This window comes from Myotis nattereri (genome assembly GCF_964212035.1).
Source record: "Myotis nattereri genome assembly, chromosome: 14".
Lineage (NCBI taxonomy): Eukaryota > Metazoa > Chordata > Mammalia > Chiroptera > Vespertilionidae > Myotis > Myotis nattereri.
In genome coordinates this window covers 5,073,869-5,093,801 of record NC_138089.1, presented here as the reverse complement: position 1 = coordinate 5,093,801, position 19,933 = coordinate 5,073,869, and positions in this window count along the sequence as shown.

Here is a 19,933-nt window from a genome sequence, read left to right as displayed (position 1 = left end):
TGCCAGCTTAGGCCCAATCCCCCTGGGAGTGGGTCTAAGCCAGCAGGTGGTCATTCCCCAAGGGGTCCCAGACTGGGAGAGGGCACAGGCCGGGCTGAGGGACCCTCCCGAGTGCACAAATTTGTGTGCACTGGGCCTCTAGTGTGTATATATAATGCAAAGTGTCCCCTTGGGAGTTTGACCAGGAGACCAGGAGTTCGGTCGCTCGCTATGACGTGCGCTGACCATCAGGGTGTGGCGTGGAACAAATGAAGGCCCTGGCCGGTAGTCAGAAGGCCCCAATTGGCCCTGATCACTGGCCAGGCCTAGGGACCCTACCTGTGCATGAATTTCATGCACTGGGCCTCTAGTTCAAATAAGCCTAATTAGTTTAATATCTGTTTTTTATAAGGAGAGAGAACAAATCTTTTGAGATGTTCCAGAGACTCTCTGTAAAATCTCAACGTTACCTCCAGGTCAAAAAGACTTCCTTTAGAAATTGATTTTGGAAAATTTGTCAAATATATTAAAAGATTTTGGAACTTTACTAAATAAGAACCTCAGATCATTGTGAAACAATACTTAGTCACCTATTTAGCCAGAGTGACAACATAAGATTTCAAAGGAAAATACCAGTCACATAATCGTGAGGAAAACTTAGCTTTTTAAAGAAGATTCAGTTTTCTTAAGTAATCAAAGGCCTCAATAAGACAACATGAAGCACAGAATATCTATATATATAAAACCCTAATATGCAAATAGGCCAAATGGCAGAACAACCAAACAACCGAACAACCAGGGGGCACGCACGGAACATGGCGGCGTCAGCAGCAGGTGGCAGAGTGTGGAACATGGCGGGCATTGGCTGTGGGGGGATGGTGGAGCAGGTAAGTGGGGGCACTAAGCCAAGGCGGGGTGCCAGTCGCTGTCATCGGGGTGAGCCTCTGGTGGTTACTGAAAATTCCTTGCTCCCGTGCACTGTGGTCGCACCTGCTGCTGGCCCCGATCGCCCCTAATGGCTTCTTTACCTTCCTGTGCTCCTGAGGGGTGATTGGGGCAGCAGTTGCCATTGGCACCCACTGATGGTGCCAGCCCTGCTCACACCTGCTGCATGCACTGGCCCCAAGCGCTCTGCACTGTCAGTGGGTGTGAGTGGCAGTGGTGGGAGTGGGGCTGCTGGCAGACAGGGGATGGGGGGGCTGCGGTGGGAGGGCCTTGGCAGGGGCACAGATCCTTTCAAGGTGCACGAATTCGTGCACTGGGACCCTAGTTATTATAAAATACAAAACTTTGCATTCTAGGCAGATTAATTAAAAAGTATAAAAAATCCTTCCACAATCTCTAATAAGGAGCAGACCAACAATCCAAAAACTTCAGCAGAAGGCAGAAATTCAAGTTTTAGTTTTACTTTTGTACACTACTGATTTAATGCTTAATTTTATAATCCTTACAATAAATTCACTTAATTTTAGGACCCTTGAGTCTTTCTCTTTTTTCAACTCTATTCAATTTGTCCTTTATTCTCACCTTTCCCATATTAATATAACCAATCTTTACTTTCAGGCAAATTTACTTTCTTTTCTCTTCAAATGCACCTTCATATCTCAATACCTTTTCCTACCCCAAAACATATCTTACTTTCTTGCATACAGAGTTGTTTTCCCTTATTATTTTTAGTAGCTTTAATTACATATGTTAATTAGAATTCTTAGCCCTTAGAAACTCTTATTTCTAGTGTAAACTAAGAAGTAAATTATTATGAACTAGAAGCCCGGTGCACAAAAATTTGTGCACTCAGGGGGGGTGCGGGGGGGGGGGTCCCTCAGCCTACCTGTGCCCTCTCGCAGTCTGGGACCCCTCGGGAGATAACGACCTGCTGGCTTAGGCCTGCTCCTGGGTGGCAGAGGGCAAGCCCAATCCCTAGGTGCAGCCCCTGGTCGGGCCCAGATCAGGGCCGATTGGAGAGTTGGGGCGCCGCCCCCTGTCATGCACAGAGCAGGGCGGATTGGGAGGTTGCGATGCCACCCTCAGTCACGCTCAGGGTAGAGCCCATTGGGGGGTTGGGGCACCGCCCCCTGTCACACTCAAGGCAGGGTCGATGGGGAGGTTGCGGCACCACCCCCTGTCATGCACAGAGCAGGGCCCATCAGGGGGGTTGGAGCTCTGTACCCTGTCACGCACAGAGCAGGGCCTATCAGGGGGTTGGGGAGCTCCCCCCTGTCACGTACAGAGCAGGGCCGATCAGGGGGTTGGGGCGCTGCCACTGTCACACTCAGTGCAGGGCCGATGGGGAGGTTATGGCTCTACCCCATCACACACAGAGCAGGGCCCATGGGGGGGGGCGGTTGGGGCACTGCCCTCTATCACCCACAGAGCAGGGCCGATCAGGGGGTTGGGGCGCCTTCCCCGGTTGCGAACAGAGCAGGGCAGATAGGGAGGTTGTGGCCCCGCCCCCTGTCACTCACAGAGCCGCAGGGCGATCAGGGGGTTTGGGCGCTGCCCCCTGTCACGCTGATCCTGGTGCTGGGAGGCCTCGCGGCTCCGCTGATCCCGGTGCCGGGAGGCATATTACCCTTTTACTATATAGGATAGAGGCCTGGTGCACGGGTGGGGGCCGGCTGGTTTGCCCTGAAGGGTGTCCTGGATCAGGGTGGGGGTCCCCAGTGGGGTGCCTGGCTAGTCTGGGTGAGGGGCTGAGGGCTGTTTTCAGGCTGGCAGGTGACTGAAGCTCGCAACCGCTCCTTTTTTTCTTTTTTATTCTGGGACAGCTTTAGTTTTGAGGCTTGGCTCCAGCTCTTAGGCCTCCGCTGCTGAAAGCAGGCTTCTGGCCTTTGTTTACCTTCTGTATTTGAAACAATGTTGCGATCCTGCTGGCTGAAGCCTGATGGACTAACGCAGGTTTCTGGGGTTTTGTTTAGCTTCTATATTTGTAACATAGTTGCTTAGAGTTGCAGCTCAGAGGCCTGCAGCGGCAGGCGGGGAACGTTGGAGTCCTCCGTCACTGAAGCAAGCAAGCCTCATGTTCGCTTTAAGCTGCCTGGCTGCCGGCCGCCATCTTGGCTGGCAGTTAATTTGCATATTTCCCTGATTAGCCAATGGGAAGGGTAGCGGTTGTACCCTAATTACCATGTTTCTCTTTTATTAGATAGGACTATCTGTTATACCAGCATTCTTTAGATTGGCAAATTTATGAATACATTTCATAATTTCTCAAGGTATGTGTCCTTTAAAAATTAATACAATTTTTCTTTTCTTTTTTTGTTACTCTTCACCCAAGGATTTTTCTATTGATTTTTAGAGAAGTAGAAAAGAGGGGGAGAGACAGAGAGAAAGAAATATCAATGTGAGAGACACATTGATTGAATGCTTCGACCCAGGTATGTGACCTTGACCAGAATTGAACCCGGAATGCTTCAGTCCATGGGTCAACACTCTACCCACTGAGCCAAACTGGCTAGGGCAAAAAAAAAAAGTACAATTTTTTAATGTGGCCAAGACATGTTTACTAACAGACCCAAATTTATCTTTAGTTTTTCTGCAAAAGGAAGCCCAAAGTAGGTAAGTCTATGTTCAGCAATAATTTTTTATTATTTTATTTTATTTGGAAATGATCTAGATACTTAAAAAATTTATGTCATTTACTAGTAACTTAGCAAAATGCAAAGCTTTTAAGTTACCATAAATATTTCAGGGGAATATTTTGGTAGGTGTACTTTTGCAGTAGAGAGCCATCAGTAGGTGTGTGGGCCAGACTGGCTACTTCCAGGGGCGAGCTGTGCAGGGCTTCCCAGAGGAAGCCAGTGCACTGGGGTGCAAGGGTGCCTGGCAGACTCCACCTGACTCCCCCAGATATGCAGGTGCCATGTCCAGCATTGGGAGGTGAGCTGAAGGCTGCAGCATCTCCAGGCTTCTTGAGGGCAGGTCCTGTAGGATCCCCACCACTACCGTAGACAGTCAGGGAGCCAGAAAGTGTCCCCCACTGACCGAGATGGCTCAGGAGGAAGTTCTTACACTGAATGCTAATATCTAGAAATATGATTGGCCAGGGCCCTAGCCAGTGGAAAGCTAGCAAGATAATTGGATAGAAAAAAAGCCCTCCCCTCTCTATCCCTATAAGAACCCAGGCTTGAACAGGAAGTGGGGATGGGCTTTGAGACAGGAATCTACCATTCTCACAGGTGCAGCACCTGAATAAACCTCTTTTCTTTTAAATTAGCACCTGTCTCCTGAGTTTGGCTTTTGTTTCAGCAGGCAGTTGAAGCTGTGTTTTCAGTTACAATACCAAAAAATATAATCACTGCTGAAAAGCTCACCTAAAATCTCTGATCTCACATCCATCTAATTCACTTGTTTCCTACAGTTATGTTTAGACTACCCATGAAAACTTCATGAGAAATAAGCCAAAGTGAGCCATCATTCTAAATTATTTTTCTTGCTGACAAATTTTATAGCAGAAATAACATAAGTTTGTTTGACTAATAAATCTAGGTAGAATAAAAGTTGTATGTCTGTATTATATTCAATGTTGATAACTCCAAAGATATGTTTATTTTAATTAAACCAATGAACCCAAAGTAGCAGTGACATATGCTATTGTATTTGCTTCAGGTGTACAATAGTGAGATATATATATCTTGCAAAGTGATCACTCTGATAAGTCTAATACCCATCTGACACCTTACATAGTTATCACAATATTATTAAGTATATCCCATATGCTGTTCTTTACATTTCTGTGGCTGTTTGTTTGTTTGTTTTTTAGCCAAAGTCTTTTTTTAAAAACTTTATTGTTGAGAGTACAGTCAAACCTCGTTTCTTGAATGTCTCTCATTTCAAACAATTCGGTTCTTGACCAAGCTATTCACAGAAAATGTCTAGGTTGTGGAACCAAACTGTCATACCTCAGCATGACAAAAAGTGTTTCTTAGGCAACAAACAGAGGAGAGAATGCTATTGTTGCAGGGGGAGTCAATAATTAGCACAATTTTAAAACATAAAGAGGCCATCAAGAGTGCTAATGTTGCAATGTGTGTGAAAGAAAAAAGGATCACAGACAAAGAGGCACAAAAACTGTTGTTGATTTCAATAAACAAAAAGTGGTTAGTGAGAGAGCCATTTTGGAGGAAATGATAGATGAACAAGCAAAGATGCTGCATACTGACCTGAAAGATACCCCTGGGCCGAGTGCTAAAAGTGATTCCTCTGAGGCTCCTAGGAAGTGGTTCGATAACGTTAAGAAAATAAGTGTGCATTTATAGATTAAACAGTATATTAGAGATGTACTGTATATAAGAAAGTCTAAAACGGAATCATCTGAGGGTCTGGAATGGCTTAATTCAATTGACATTATTTCTAATGGGAAACAATGATTTGATTTTCAAACAAATCACTGCTCGAACAGACTTCTGGAACAAATTAAGTTCAAGAACCGAGGTTCCACTGTATTACAGATGTGCCCTTTTTCCCTCCCATTGCATCACTCCACCCAGTTCCTGCCCCAATCCAGGTCTTCATCACCATATTAGTTGTGCCCATAGGTTATGGATATATGCATACAAGCTCTTTGGTTAATTAAAAGTTCTTTCTTGCCTCCTCTCACCTTCCCTCTGAGAATCATCAGTCTGTTCCATGTTTCCATGCCTCTGGTTTTATTTTACTTTATTTATTTATTGTTATTTATTACTAGAGGCATGGTGCATGAAATTCATGCACTCAGGAGGGTCCCTCAGCCTGGCATTTTCCCTCTCACAGTCTGGGAGCCCTTGGGGGATGTCTGACTGATGGCTTAGGCCCACTCCTTAGTGCTGCCATGGAGGCGGGAGAGGCTTCCACCATCGCCACTGCGCTAGCCAGCTGTGAGCCCGGCTTCTGTGGGAGTGCACTGACCACCAGGGGGCAGCTCCTGCATTGAGCGTCTGTCCCCTGGTGGTCAGTGTGCGTCATAGCGACAGGTCGTTCTGCCATTTGGTTGATTTGCATATTAGCCTTGTATTATATAGGATGATGAAAAACATATAACATACAATTTTCCATCTTTTTCCCCCCATTATAGCTCACATTCAATATTATTCTGTATTAGTTTCAGGTGCACAACATAGTGCTTAGACAATCATATGCTTTACAGAGTGGTCCCCCTAATATTTCAAGTAACCTCCCCCCCCCCCGCCTATACATAGCTATTACAATATAATTTTTTTCCTCCATTGACCTATTTCCGGCCACTCCTACCCCCCAACAAATGCCCTCAATCCATAGTGACTGTGTCCATTGGTAATGCTTATATGGATGTATACAAGTCCTTTGGTTGATCTCTTACACACACCCCTCCCCTGCTTTCCCTCTGAGGTTTGACAGTCATTTTGATGCTTCTCTATCTCTGGATCTATTTTTGTTCATTGGTTTATATTGTTCACTATATCCACAAATGAGTGAGATCATGTGATATTTATCTTTCTCCAATTGGCTTATTTCACTTAGCATAATGCTCTCCAGACCCATCCATGCTGTTGCAAATGGCAAGAGTTCCTTCTTTTTTTACAGCAACATACTATTCAATTGTGTAGATGTACCACAATTTTTTAATCCATTCATCTGCTGAAGGGCACTTAGGCTGTTTCCAAATCTTAGCTATTGTAAATTGTGTTGCAATGAACATAGGGGTGCATATATCCCTTCTGATTGGTGTTCCTGGTTTCTTGGGATATATTCCTAGAGTGGGATTACTCGGTCTAATGGGAGTTCTATTTTTAATTTTGATGAAATGCCATACTGTTCTCCACAGTGGCTGCACCATTCTGCATTCCCACCAGCAGTGCACGAGTGTTCCTTTTTCTCTGCATCCTCTCCAGCACTTGTCATTTGTTGATTTGTTGATGATAGCCAGTCTGACAGGTTGAGATGGTATCTCATTATCGTTTTGATTTGCATCTCTCAGATGATTAGTGACTTTGAGCAAGTTTTCATGTGTCTCTTGGCCTTCTGAATGTCCACTTTTGGAAAATGTCTATTTAGGTCCTTTACCCATTTTTTTTAAAAAATATATTTTATTGATTTTTTACAGAGAGGAAGGGAGAGAGATAGAGAGTTAGAAACATCAATGAGAGAGAAACATCGATCAGCTGCCTCCTGCACATCTCCTACTGGGGATGTGCCCGCAACTCAGGTACATGCCCTTGACTGGAATTGAATCTGGGACCTTTCAGTCTGCAGGCCGATGCTCTATCCACTGAGCCAAACTGGTTTCGGCCCTTTACCCATTTTTTGATTTGATTGTTTATCTTCCTTTTGTTAAGTTGCATGGGTTCCCTGTAAATGTTGGAGATTAAACCCTTATTGGAAATAGTATTGGCAAATATGTTCTCCCATGCAGTGGGTTTACTTGTTGTTTTGTTGATGGTTTCTTTCACTGTGCAGAAGCTTTTTATTTTGATGTAGTTACATCCTAACTAATAAAGAGGCAATATGCATATTGACCATCACACTGTCACAAAGCTGGCGATGCCCATAGCCACAAGATGGTGGCACCCAGTCCCCTCCGCCCCATCAGAGTCCTCCAGTCCTTTCAGCCCTGCCAGGAGGGGTGGCAGCCATGTGGTACAACCGGACCCAACCCTCAGCCCCACAGCCACCTGGGGCTGACCTGAGGCACGGGCAAACCTTGGATGTCCACTGCCCAGCTGACGCCCAAGGTGCAGACAAGCCTTGGATGTCAGCTGCCCAACCACCCAGGTCCGCCCAAGGCTCAGGTAACCAGGGCCAGCTGAGGCTTGCGTTGCCAGCAATGGCAGCAGCAGAGGTGTGATGGGGGCATCACCTTCCCCTGAGTGTTGGGTCACATCCCACCCCTGAGGGCTCTGGGACTGTGAGAGGGGGCAGGCTGGGCTGAGGGAACCCCCTCCAGTGCATGAATTTTCATGCACCGGGCCTCTAGTTTGTTTATAATCTACTTAATTTCTCAGTCTGTTTATGTGATGTATCACATTTATTGATTTCCAGATATTGTACCATCCTTGCATCCCTGGAATAAATCCCACTTGGGCATGGTGTATGATTTTTCTAATGTAATGCTGGACCCGATTTGCTAGGACTTTATTGAGGATTTTAGCATCTATGTTCATCAGAGATATTGCCCTATAATTCTCTTTCTTTGTAGTGTCTTTATCTGGTTTGGGGATTAGGGTAATGCTGTCTTCATAGAAAGAACTTGGAAGTGTTCCTTCCTCTTGAATTTTTTGGAATAGTCAGGAGGATAGGTTTTAGTTTTTCACTGAATGTTTGGTAAAACTCCCCTGTGAAGCCGTCTGGACCAGAGCTTTTGTTTGCTGGAAGTTTTTGATTAATGCTTCAATTTCCTCCATAGTTATTGGCCTATTCAAATTTTTTGATTCTTCCTGATTGAGTTTTGGAAGGTCATGTTTTTCTAGGAATATGTCTATTTCTTCTAGGTTGTCTAGCTTGTTGGAATACAGTTGTTCATAGTATTTTTTTTACAATCCTTTGTTTTTCTGTGGGGTCTGTTGTTATTTCGCCTGTTTCATTTCTGACTTTGTTTATTTGGGTCCTCTGTCATTACTTCTTGGTGAGCCTGGCCAGAGGTTCATCAATTTTGTTTATCCTTTCAAAGAATCAGCTCTTGGTTCATCAATTTTTGTACTGCTTTTTTTGGGGGGGAGGGGGGGAGGGTTTATGTCATTTATTTCCACTCTGATCTTTATGATTTCCTTCCTTCTGCTCACTCTGGGCTTTTCTTATTGCTCTCCTTCTAATTCTTTAAGTTGTAGAGTTAGATCATTTATTATCAGTTTTATTTATTTATTTATTTATTTATTTATTTATTTATTTATTTGAGGTAGGCCTGTAATGCTATGAACTTCCCTCTGAGGATTGATTTCACTGTGTCCCAAAGATTTTGAATTGTTATGTTTTCATTTGTTTCCAGGATGTTTTTTTTTATTTCTTCTTTGATCTCTTTGGTAACCCAATTATTGGCATGCAATTTATCCCCCAAGTGTTTGAATTATTTTGATTGTTTTTATTGTAGTTGATTTCTAATATTATGCCATTGTGATCTGAGAAGATACTTGATATGACTTTAATCTTCTTGAATTCGGAGAGACTTTGCCTGTGTCCCAATATGTGGTATATCTTTGAGAATGTCCCATGTGCACTTGTGAAGAATGTATATTCTGTCTCTTTGGGGAGAAATGTTCTGAAAATGTCAATTAAGTCCATCTGATCGAGTCATTTAGGATTGCTGTTTCTTTGCTGATTTTTTTTTTTTGTCTAGAGGATTTATCCAGTGATATCAATGGGGTATTAAAGTCCCCTGCTATGATTGTGTTGCTGTTGATCTCTCCTTTGATATCTTCCAGAAGTTCTTTTTATGTATTTGGGTGCTCCTGCATTGAGTGCATAAATGTTTACCAGAGTTGTATCCTCTTATTGTCTCAATCCCTTTAGTATTATGAAGTGACCTTCCTTATCTTTTGTTCTGGCCTTCACTATGAGGTCTATTTTGTCAGATATAAGTATTACTACCTCAGGTTTTTGTTTTTTTTTCCCATTTCCATTTGCCTGATAGATATTTTTCCATCCTTCACTTTCAGTCTGTGTGAGTCCCTTGTTCTGAGGTGGGTCTCCTGTAGACAACATATATATGGGTCATGTTTTCTTATCCGTTCAGCCACTCAATGTTTTTTGATTGGAGCATTTAATCCATTTACATTTAAGGTTATTGTTTCTGAGTACTTGTTTGTAGCCATTTTTACTCTTTGTGCCTGCGTTCCTTCTTGCCTTTCTATTTCTTTTTTTTACAACAGACCCTTTAACATTTCTTGCATTGCTGGCTTGATAGTGATAAACTCCCTTAGCCCTTTTTTGTCTATGAAGCTCCTTATTTCCCCTTCAATTTTGAATACTCCTCCCTGGATAGAGTATTCTTGGATCCAGTCCCTTGCTTTGCATCACTTTGTATACTTTATTCCATTCCCTTTTGGCCTGATGTGTTTCTGTTGAGAAATCTTTTGGTAATCTAATGGGAGTTCCTTTGTAGGTAACTTTCTGTCTCTCTCTTGCAGCCCTTAAGATTCTTTCTTTGTCATTAATGTTTGCCATTGTGATTATGATATGTCTTGGTGTGGGTCTCTTTGGGCTCATCTTGTTTGGGAATCTCAGTGCTTGTGTGACTTTTTTTCATTCCCAAATCATGGAAGTTTTCTGTCATTATTTCTTCAAATAGGTTTTCAAAACTTTGCTCCTCTTCTTGTCGTTCTGGCACCCCATTTATACATATGTTATGTCATTTCATGTTGTCCTAAAGCTCCCTTAGACTCTCCTCCTGCTTTCTAATTTTTTTCTCCAATAGCTGTTCAGATTTGGTGTGCTTCACTGCCCTATCTGCTAATTTACTAATTCAGTCCTCTGCTTCTTCTGGTTCTATTTTATTCATCAGTTTATTTTGTTCATTAGATTCCTTGTTCATTTATTTTGATTTTTAAATTCACTTGTTGATAGATATGTATTTATTACCATTTTCTTGTTCAGATGTTTTATCTTTTTTTAATTTTTCTTCTTATAAAGTATATCCTTCAACAGCTCATGTAATATTGGTTTGGTGGTGATGAACTCCTTCAGCTTTTTCTTGTCTGGGAAGTTCTTTATTTAACCTTAAATTCTAAATGATAGCTTTTTTAGGTAGAGTAATCTTGGTCGTAGGTTCTTGCTATTCACCACTGAGTATTTCTTGTCACTCCCTTCTGGTCTGCAGCTTTTCTTTGAGAAACTTTAGGTGTTAACATCAGTTGTATGGGTGCTCCTCTACAGGTAATTAGCTGCTTTTCTCTTGCTGCTTTTAAGATTCTCTCTTTGTCTTTAAACTTTGGCATATTAATTTTGATGTATTTTTGTGTGTGCCTCTTTGGATACACCTTGTTTGGGACTCTCTGTGCTCACTGGACTTGTAAGTCTATTTTTTTCACCAGGTAGGAGAATTTTCCTATCATTATTTCTTCAAATAAGTTTTCAATATCTCTCTCTTCTCCTTCTGGCATCCCCATAATATGAATGTTGATATACTTGAAGTTGTCCCAGAGGCTCCTTATCTTCATATTTTGAGCTTCTTATTTCATTTTGTTCTTCTAATTAGGTGTTTTTTGCTTCCTCATATTCCAAATCACTGATTTGATTCTAAGCATCCTCTACTGTTGATTCTCTGTAAATTATTCTTCATTTCAGTTAGTGTATGCTTAATTTCTGACTGCCTCTTTTTCATATCTTTGATGTTCTCACTAATTTCCTTGAAATTCTCACTAAGATCCTTGAAATTCTCATTAAGTCACTTATAGCTCTCATTAAGATCCTTGAGCAATTTTCTAACCATTGTTTAGAACTCTATATCTAGTAGTTTGTTTGCTTCCATTTCATTTAGTTCTTTGCCTGGAGATTTCTTCTGTTGTTTCATTGGTGACATCTTTCTTTGACTCTGAATTTTGGCTTCTTCCTTGTATTCATTTCAGTGTATTAGGTAGATTTGCTATGTGTCTCCTGGAATTTGTAGAGTGGCCTTGTGTAGTAGATCTCCTCTCTCCCCAGTCACATGAGCTGGGTACTCTAGCTGCATCCCTGTGTGGGCTGTGTGTATAGTCTTGTTGTAGTTCAGCCTTGATTGCTGTTGGTGTCACTGGTTTTGAGACTCACTGAGTCTGTCCCTTGAGTGTGTCTCTTGTGGATGTGTAGAGTTGTAATCTGGTCTGAAACTGTCCACCAGGTGCACTGGCTCTGAAGCCCCTCTAGAGGTACAAAGTCATTCACTGCCTGGGGGCACCGGGCAGGAGCTACAGAGCAATCTGCATATGGTTGCTACTTGTGTTGGGCTTGGAAGTGCCCAGGCAAGGCCAAGCTGCTGCTAGTTCTGTCCCTGGGGCCTCTAACTGAGTGGCATGGAGCATGCTGACACCAGCTGCTGCTTGTTTGAGAGAGTTTAGGAAAGTCTGAAGCTTGAACCAGGGCAGGTCATTTATATGGAAATTCCACTGCAAATAGCTTGGGCGGGGCTGTGAAGTGGGTGGGTGGAATCACCAGGGCAGAGCATACAGTGCGGGACAGGTTGATGGAGACTCAGATGTGGTGCCTGTCAGCCAGCTCTGTGATGGGGGAGGTCTCAGCATAGGAGCAATGAACCGTATGAGCACCCCTGTCTGAGAGAAAGTTGCCCTGAGTTCTTGCTCCAATGCCAGACAATCCTATTCCTCCATGTATGTCCCTGCATCCTGCCAAGTCACTTTCCCAGTGCTGGAGCTCAGAGGGAGTGAGTCCAAATAAGTCCTTGTGGTGGCCCTTTAAGAGGAACTGCCTGGGTCTCTAGCAGCCTCCATGTCACTCAGCCACAATCCCCACTGGTTTTTACAGCCCAAAGTTATAGGGATTTCTCTTCACAGCACTGGAATCCTGGACGGAGGGCTTGGTGTGGGCCTGAGACTCTTTGCTCCTCATAGGAGGTCTCTGCAGCTTAGATATTCCTCCTAATTAAAAAAAAATGCCACACGTGGGTGCTGGACCAGCCTGTTCTGTGCCTCTGCACCTCCTACCAGTCTCAGTGTGCTTTCTTCTTTACTTCTCTAGTTGTAGGACTTCCATTCAGCTAGTTTCAGGTGGTTTTGCATGATGGTTGTTCAATAGCTTAGTTGTAATTTTTATGTGGTTGTGGGAGGTAGTGAGCACCGTGTTTACTTATGCCACTATCTTGGTTCTTCTCTCCTTGTGACTGTTTTTATAACTGGCAATTTGTACTTCTTAATTCCTTTCACCATTTTTACCCAGTCCACCAAAACTTCTCCCATCTGGCAACCAAAAGTTTGTTCTTTATATCTATAAGTCTGTTTTTGTTTTATTTGTTCATTTATTTTGTTTTTTAGATTCCGTATACAAGTGTAGTTATTTATTTTTATTTTTTGTCTTTCTCTGACTTATTTTTCACTTTATGCCCTTTAGGTGCATTAAGTAGCTTTAATGCCAAATTATTTTCCCAGGTTCCATGAACCTGAAAAGCATTTGGGTTAGTTTCTGATATATTTCTGAGAATTTTAGGAATACTTAATTCACGTAAGCTCTTGTTTGTTTTAAAGCCAATTAAATAGAGCTCTTCTATGTGTGCACACAAGCATGTGTGCGTTTGCGTGCGTGCACGTGTGCATGCACACACACACACACACACAACTTATATCTTTTATTTTAAAATTTTAGCAATGATGAGACAGGTTAGTAAGCTAGGACAAATGGAATAGGGAAACTGAGATAAGTAGTTAAATAGCCAGTTTACAGCCGTCTAGTAAATCACAAAATCCTACCTTCCCTAATCAAAAATGCCTAAGAGTAAATTGTTTTATACTTCTTCTCCCCAACCAGAGGGTAAATAGCTCAAATCGCCCTAGTCAGGGAGACAGAGATAGCAGAATCCAATTAGTGCCATTTGTGCCAACCACACGCGAGGACAAATGAAGTCAGGGGAATTAGTATGATTTTGGTGCATCAGCATAAAGCTGATAAATATTCTGTTGAGTTCCTCCCTTAAGACCTCCCCCTAGAATTCCTGCCTTTGGAAAACTAACAAAAACCTTAAGACAAAGGACCCAGTGTGAGTCCCCCCCTCTGGACCATGCCTGCACCTTACCCCCTTCTGTCCCCAGAGCACCCTGTTGCCTGCATGTCCCCTGCCTCCTCTTCTTCCCCCAGGCAAGCTGCCTCTGCCCTTCTTTCTCCTAAGCGTCAAGGCCTTTCTTTGCTTTTGTAACTTATTTCCTGAGCACGCAGAGCCAAGTGGGCTCACCTTTTCTGCCTCTGTGACTTTCTGAATAAACTTTCCCTTATAGTTTGAGTTTTGGCTCTGAATTCTTTCTTAGCCAGAACTCAAGTACCAAGATTGCTGAATCCAGGTCTAACCTCTGGTCTTGTTTTGCCATTAACACAAAGACAGGTATGATAATGCAGAACTCACTAGTTTATAAAAGAGCAGCTGCATCATTTTTTGTTTTGACAGTAGAAAAGATGGAGTTTTGAGGGCATATTTGCCTATTATCAGAGGTCTAGAATAACTACTGCTTAAATTTTACTTTATTTCTCTTAAATGCAGGACAGTTGTACTTCGGATAGTGGTGGGGAAGGGCATGTAAACAGCCATGGTTGTCTAACAATTCTCCACCTTACCAACCACAGGCAGGACCCTGGGAAATGCAGGATGGAACGAGGCTGTAAAAGATAAGATGCCTCGATGGGCCCATGACTCAGAAAAGAAATACATTTTGAGAACAGGCCCAGGACAGGATGCGCTTTGACTTAGTGGCTGTGCTGGACCCTGACCCCTTCCAGGAGTTTTCCTCAGGAGCGCTGACCATTCTCTGGGCCTAGGAACGGGCTGAGCTCTTTGTAACATCCCAGGAGATTAGCCACCTGGTTATCGGACTTTGAGCTCCTGAAGGATCCTCCCCTCCCCTTCCCATGCCCCACGTTTGCTCGCAGCTGCATGGAGCTGTCTTCTCTCTCGTGAGCATAAAATCAGCCAACTGACCAGGGGGGTCAGAGCAGAATTTCCAGGGTGATGGACTGCTCTTCCCATACTGCCGGCATCATTAGAATAAATGGTCATATATAATTCACCGCTGTCTCTGCTTAATTTGGCTCAAGTAGTGACAGGCAGCCTGTGTTGTGTGTGTGTGTGTGTGTGTGTGTGTGTGTGTGTGTGTGTTTACAATCTACAAAAGCCTGAAGGCAAATTGGGAAGGAGACCACTCAGATGGCAAACTTCGAGTTACTGTCAGAGTTATGCTTTTGTTGCTCTTAAGATTCAACTTGCAAATCAAAAATTGTTCATTTTTAACATTTTTTTTGCATTCCTGCAAGCTGCTTCTAAAGATGTGAGCAGCAGTGTGCGTTATAATGTGTGAGGTTGACTAGCCCTCTTGGCCACAGTTTTGAATTTGCCTTTATATGAGAGAGGAAATGTTCTACGGAGGCAGAAATTAAGGGTTTAGTGCAGCGTGTCCCTAAAAGGTCTGTACAAAGTGTTCCACGAGGTCCTTCAGCAGTTCCTTCTAAGTCCACATTCAACCTTAGACGATTCGCCTTAGAGGGGAAAGCCTCTACTATGGCTCCTCTGAGGCCCTGGACACCAACTCCAGCCGAGCCCCTTCCTGGCCATTTGTAGAAGGGCCTGGGAGAGAGTCTGGCCATCTGTCTCCTGGGGGTGGGGGGTCCCCGCATTTACAGGCTTGCCAGATAACTGTAAGATCATCTCAGGTGGGCAGACGTCTTTTAACAACCAATCTAAGCTCCTGTGAGTGGGGCTGTGATGGCCACTGGTCTTTTAAACTCTTCTCTAAATTTGGCAAAATCTTCTGAAAATTGAGGTGTGGCCTCCAGAACAAGTCACCCCAAGATGTGCCTCTGTGGTATGCAGATTGTTTTGAGCCAGAAGCAACTTAGCTGCAGGCTCAAGAGAGCCTTCTGCTCTTCCCTTGACTTCTGGAAGAAACTGAATTAGGGGCCTTGCCTATAATAGATTATCAGATGTAACTGTTGACCTATTGATAAGGCGTGCCAAACTTCTATTTGCTCAACATCTGCTCTCTCATCACCCTGCAATGACCCTTTGAAGCCCCCAAGGTGTGTCACCTCACCCCTAACCCCAAGTGTTACCGGCATTGGGGTTCTGGGTTCTCTGAGATAGAAACAGAGAAGAAACCCACAGAAATTTCCGAACAGATTTTATTACGCTTATGCTTGAGCACAGGGAGGCAGTGCAGTGGGAAGGAACTGGCCGGGGCAGGCTCTGCTGGCCTGCTTTTATATGCTGGGGACAAAGCATTGGGCTTTCTGAAAAAGGCAAACTTGCCAAATTTTTCATTTCAGGGTCAGGTGACTTCCCCTCCCAGCTGCATTGCCTGGGAACTAGGTTCCTCCTGTGCTGTGAGGCAAGATGGTCAGAAGGGTAAGCAGGAAGCTAGCGGCAGATGAAATCCGCTCCCTCTGAGGTGTGAGGGGGGGTGGAGGGGGGTGACATTTTGCGGTTAGCTCATCATGCCTTTTTCCTGACCACCTGGTCTTAACTTGGCCTGTGCACACCCACTATTTTATATTCCCAGGCCCTACTCCCTGTGCTGCCTCAAGAACGCCTCATGCGCCGCAGTCCTCCTTTCCATCTCTAACCTGTTCTGCATGTGGGGTACCTGACTCTCCTGTGTGAGGGTTCCCATGCCCTGTGTGTATTAAATTCAGTGATTTCCTCGTGCTAATCTGTCTTATGTTAGATCAGCCAGAAGCACCTTGAGGGCAGAGGGAAATCTTCCTCATGCCAGTTGCCTCTGTGGCGGGGAACTGGCGGGCTGGACCCCCACCCCCTCCCCCGACCCCACCCTCGCTGCTGCAGCGAGGCCTTGAGGGGAGGGTTCTCCCCAGTCAGCACTCCCTGGCCTCTGTCCGGTCTCTGTCCGGCCTCTGTCCGCAGGCTCCGGTGGAAGTGAAAGTGTGCGCATGTGTCTCTCTTTTAGGTTTGGATTGGCAGGAGAACATATTTGTGAAACTAGCTTGTTGGGCTACCAACTCTTGGTTACTTGGTCTGAGTCCCCGTGGGTTTTGTTCTTCTCTGTCCGGTTTCTCTCTGTCATCATGTTCTATGTCCTGAGGGCCTGGCCTTATGGCGAGTGAGCACATTCCTCCCTGCCCCTGCCTCGGAGGGGCACTGCCCAGGCACACGGGCTCTCCCTCCAGCCACCACAAGCTCCCACCTCGGTTTCTGTGTGTCTCGTGTTCTCCCCACAGATGGTCTGTCAGCTCGTCCAATTGGACGATGTGTATCAGCTGGCGGCGACCAAACGGGCTGTGGATCAGCTCCGGGATCTAGACCTTGTCCTGCCCCAGGGAAGGGAAGGCAGCGGTTCCCTGTGTGTTGGAGCAGCTGCTGGACGACAGGCTCCCGTCCTTCCTAGGCTGCGGGGAGTGACCTTTCCCGCGTGGGTCACATCTTCTCCACTCTCCTCTGGGCTGCTTCTTGCATCTACAGGACATATCTGAGTCGCTCTGGATCCCACTCTCAAAGCAGACAGTGTGGTCCTTCTAAGTTATTTTTGAAAAGAAATAATTTTTTTCTTAGAGAGTCTCATTGTTTTAATAACTAGTCATTAAGATTCTCTTAATTAGATGACAGAACAGAAATTAGAACAAAAATCAAAGCCAAATCGGCCCCCTTCCTATTGGCTTTCAGATACTATAAAAATCAGGACATTGGAAGTATAATTACCCTGCACGTCAGAGGAAAGATGAAATAAAAAGAATGACCAAATCTAACTGAAAGGTAGCCTAAAGGTTTTATGTCCAAAGAAGTTGGCTTGGTAACCATCAAGCTGAAGGCTCCAAAACATGGCTAGACAGAAACATGGGCTAAACTCCATTTACAGCTAGGGTCCCACCAAATGGTTTCCAGCCCTGAGTACATTATAATCTAAAAATACCATGGCAGTTATGAGGAATGTGCCATTAAGAAAAAAATTGTGGTATGAAGAAATATATTTTTAGAATTATTAAATGTGTTCATAAATGTATCAATCTAAAGAATACTGGAATAACACACAGTTCACAATTGCTTGCTTCTTAGTTTTTACTAAGGACTTTAAAGGTAAAGAATTCCAATATGTAATTAAAGCTACAGAAATTAAAATAATAGGGAATAACTATACATACAAGAAAAATAAAATAAGTTTTGACTAAAAATGGTCTGAGAGAAGTGAAGCAAATTGTCTTTATTATTTCAAGTGTGTACTAAAGGGACACACAAAGTTGTGGAAAGTTTATGAAAAAGGAATCTTGAGACACAAAATTTTAATTGAAAAGTGAAATTAAATATCAAAAGTATAGTGACCCAAAATTAGAGTTTGATTTTGTCTCTCTGCTAAAAGAACTCTTAGTTTGATACTGTCAAAAAGTTTTCTGCCTAGAAATAAAGATTCTATGTTTTATCAAAATAAATCTTCCTGCCCTAGCCAATTTGGCTCAGTGGATAGAGCATCAGCCTGCAGACTGAAGGGTCCTGGGTTTGATTCTGGTCAAAGGCACATACCTTGGTTGCGGCACCTCCCCGGCCCAGGCCCTGGTCAGGGCTCGTGCAGGAGGTAACCATTTGATGTGTTTCTCTCACATCGATGTTTCTCTCTGACTTTCCCTCTCTCTTCCAGTCTCCCTAAAAATCAATGAAAAAAATCTCCTTGGGTGAGGATTAACCAAAACATACAAATAAACAAACATAAACAAACAAACAAACCTTCCTGTTTTTTACTGTCTTAGTCATGTCCTTGATTACTTAAGAAAATGAAATCTCCTCAATAGTAAGAACTAAATTTTGCTAACAATTATGTAAACTTCTGTATTTTCTTTGAAATATTTTATTTTCACTTTGGTTAAATGCATAATTAAATATCATACTTACTTATGATCCAATTTAATCAAATGTCTAACCCTCTTGATACACAGAGTGGGGCAAAGTAAGCTTACCATTGTGAATACATGAAACATAAAGTTTATTCTTGTATTACTGTTTATTAATTACTGCATTATTTTCCATACGGACAACTGTAAATGTACTTTTGGCCCACCCTGTATTTTGACAAACTTCCTAAAATTTAAATTATAGAGTCTGACCTGGGACTACCTTTGGGGTGCTCTAGCAGGGCCCTTGGCCCACCTCAAAAGATTAGTTTTATCTCCTTGCAAAAGAGAAATATTAAACTAATCAGGGCTGTTTTATATATAAAATTACCTGAAAAGTTTACAAATAAGGAAATAGTAATTATGTTGTATTTGTATATGTTATAAATATTCCAGAAATATATGTGAAATTGCTGGAAATCTGAGAAGTCCTGGCATAAGATGTCTGTCATCTAAATTAAGACACACACGGAGGAGAAACCAAAATGGCGGCATAGGTAAACACCGGAAATTGCTGCCTCGCACAAACACTTCAAACATACAATTAAAAGACAAAACGGACATCATCCAGAATCACAGGAAGGCTGGCTGAGTGGAAATTCTACAACTAGAAGGAAAGAGAAAAGCACACTGAGACTCAGAGGAGGTGCGGAAGCAAAGTGCAGAGGTACGGATGTGCGCAAGGAAAGGGCTGGCAACTGAGGATGAGGTTGTCTTTTTCAATCGGGAGGGAGTCTCAAGTTCCTGACTGCTCTGAACTCCAGTTCCAGACGAGTCTCTGGGGACCCAGACTCATACGGGGAGAAACTGGACTGTCTGGCATTGGTTGGAACTCCAGGGTGGCTTTCCCTCAGAGGTGCTTGCAGCGATAACTGCAGGACACTGAGACTCAGGGCCCCTTAGGGCAGGGCTGAGGATCTGCCATAGCTGTTTGCTTTGCCTTGTTCATTCCCTGAGACCCCGCCCCACCCAAGCTGGGGCAGAGGCTTTTGCATATGAAAAGCCTGGCCCTTTGCAATCTGAAAATTACCTAACAAACTGTAGCTGGGTCAGAGAGACCCAGAACTTCCAAAAGAAGGCCCAAGGCCCCACAGCAGCTTGCATTGCTTCACAGCTGGGCCTCATCTGGGCACCTCCAAACCCCAAATAAAGAAGAGGAATCTGCAGATCTCTCCATAGCTCCTGCTGGGTAGCCTCAGGCAGAGGCTAAATTAGCACCTCCTTAGAGATCCAAGAGCCAGTGTACCCAGTGGTCAGAGAGGGACCATCCAGATTACAACTCTTCAGATCCATAAGGGACACACTCAGGGGGCAGACTCAGTGAGCACCAAAGCCCCACTGAAGCAGGTCTTGCCCCAGAAAGGTGTCTCCAGCACAGAAGTTCTCCCACTGCAGACACAGCTGATTCTCACAGCCAATTGGCCTGGAGGTCAATTCCTCCCAGTGATACCTACAACAATCAAGGCTTAACTACAACAAGACAGTA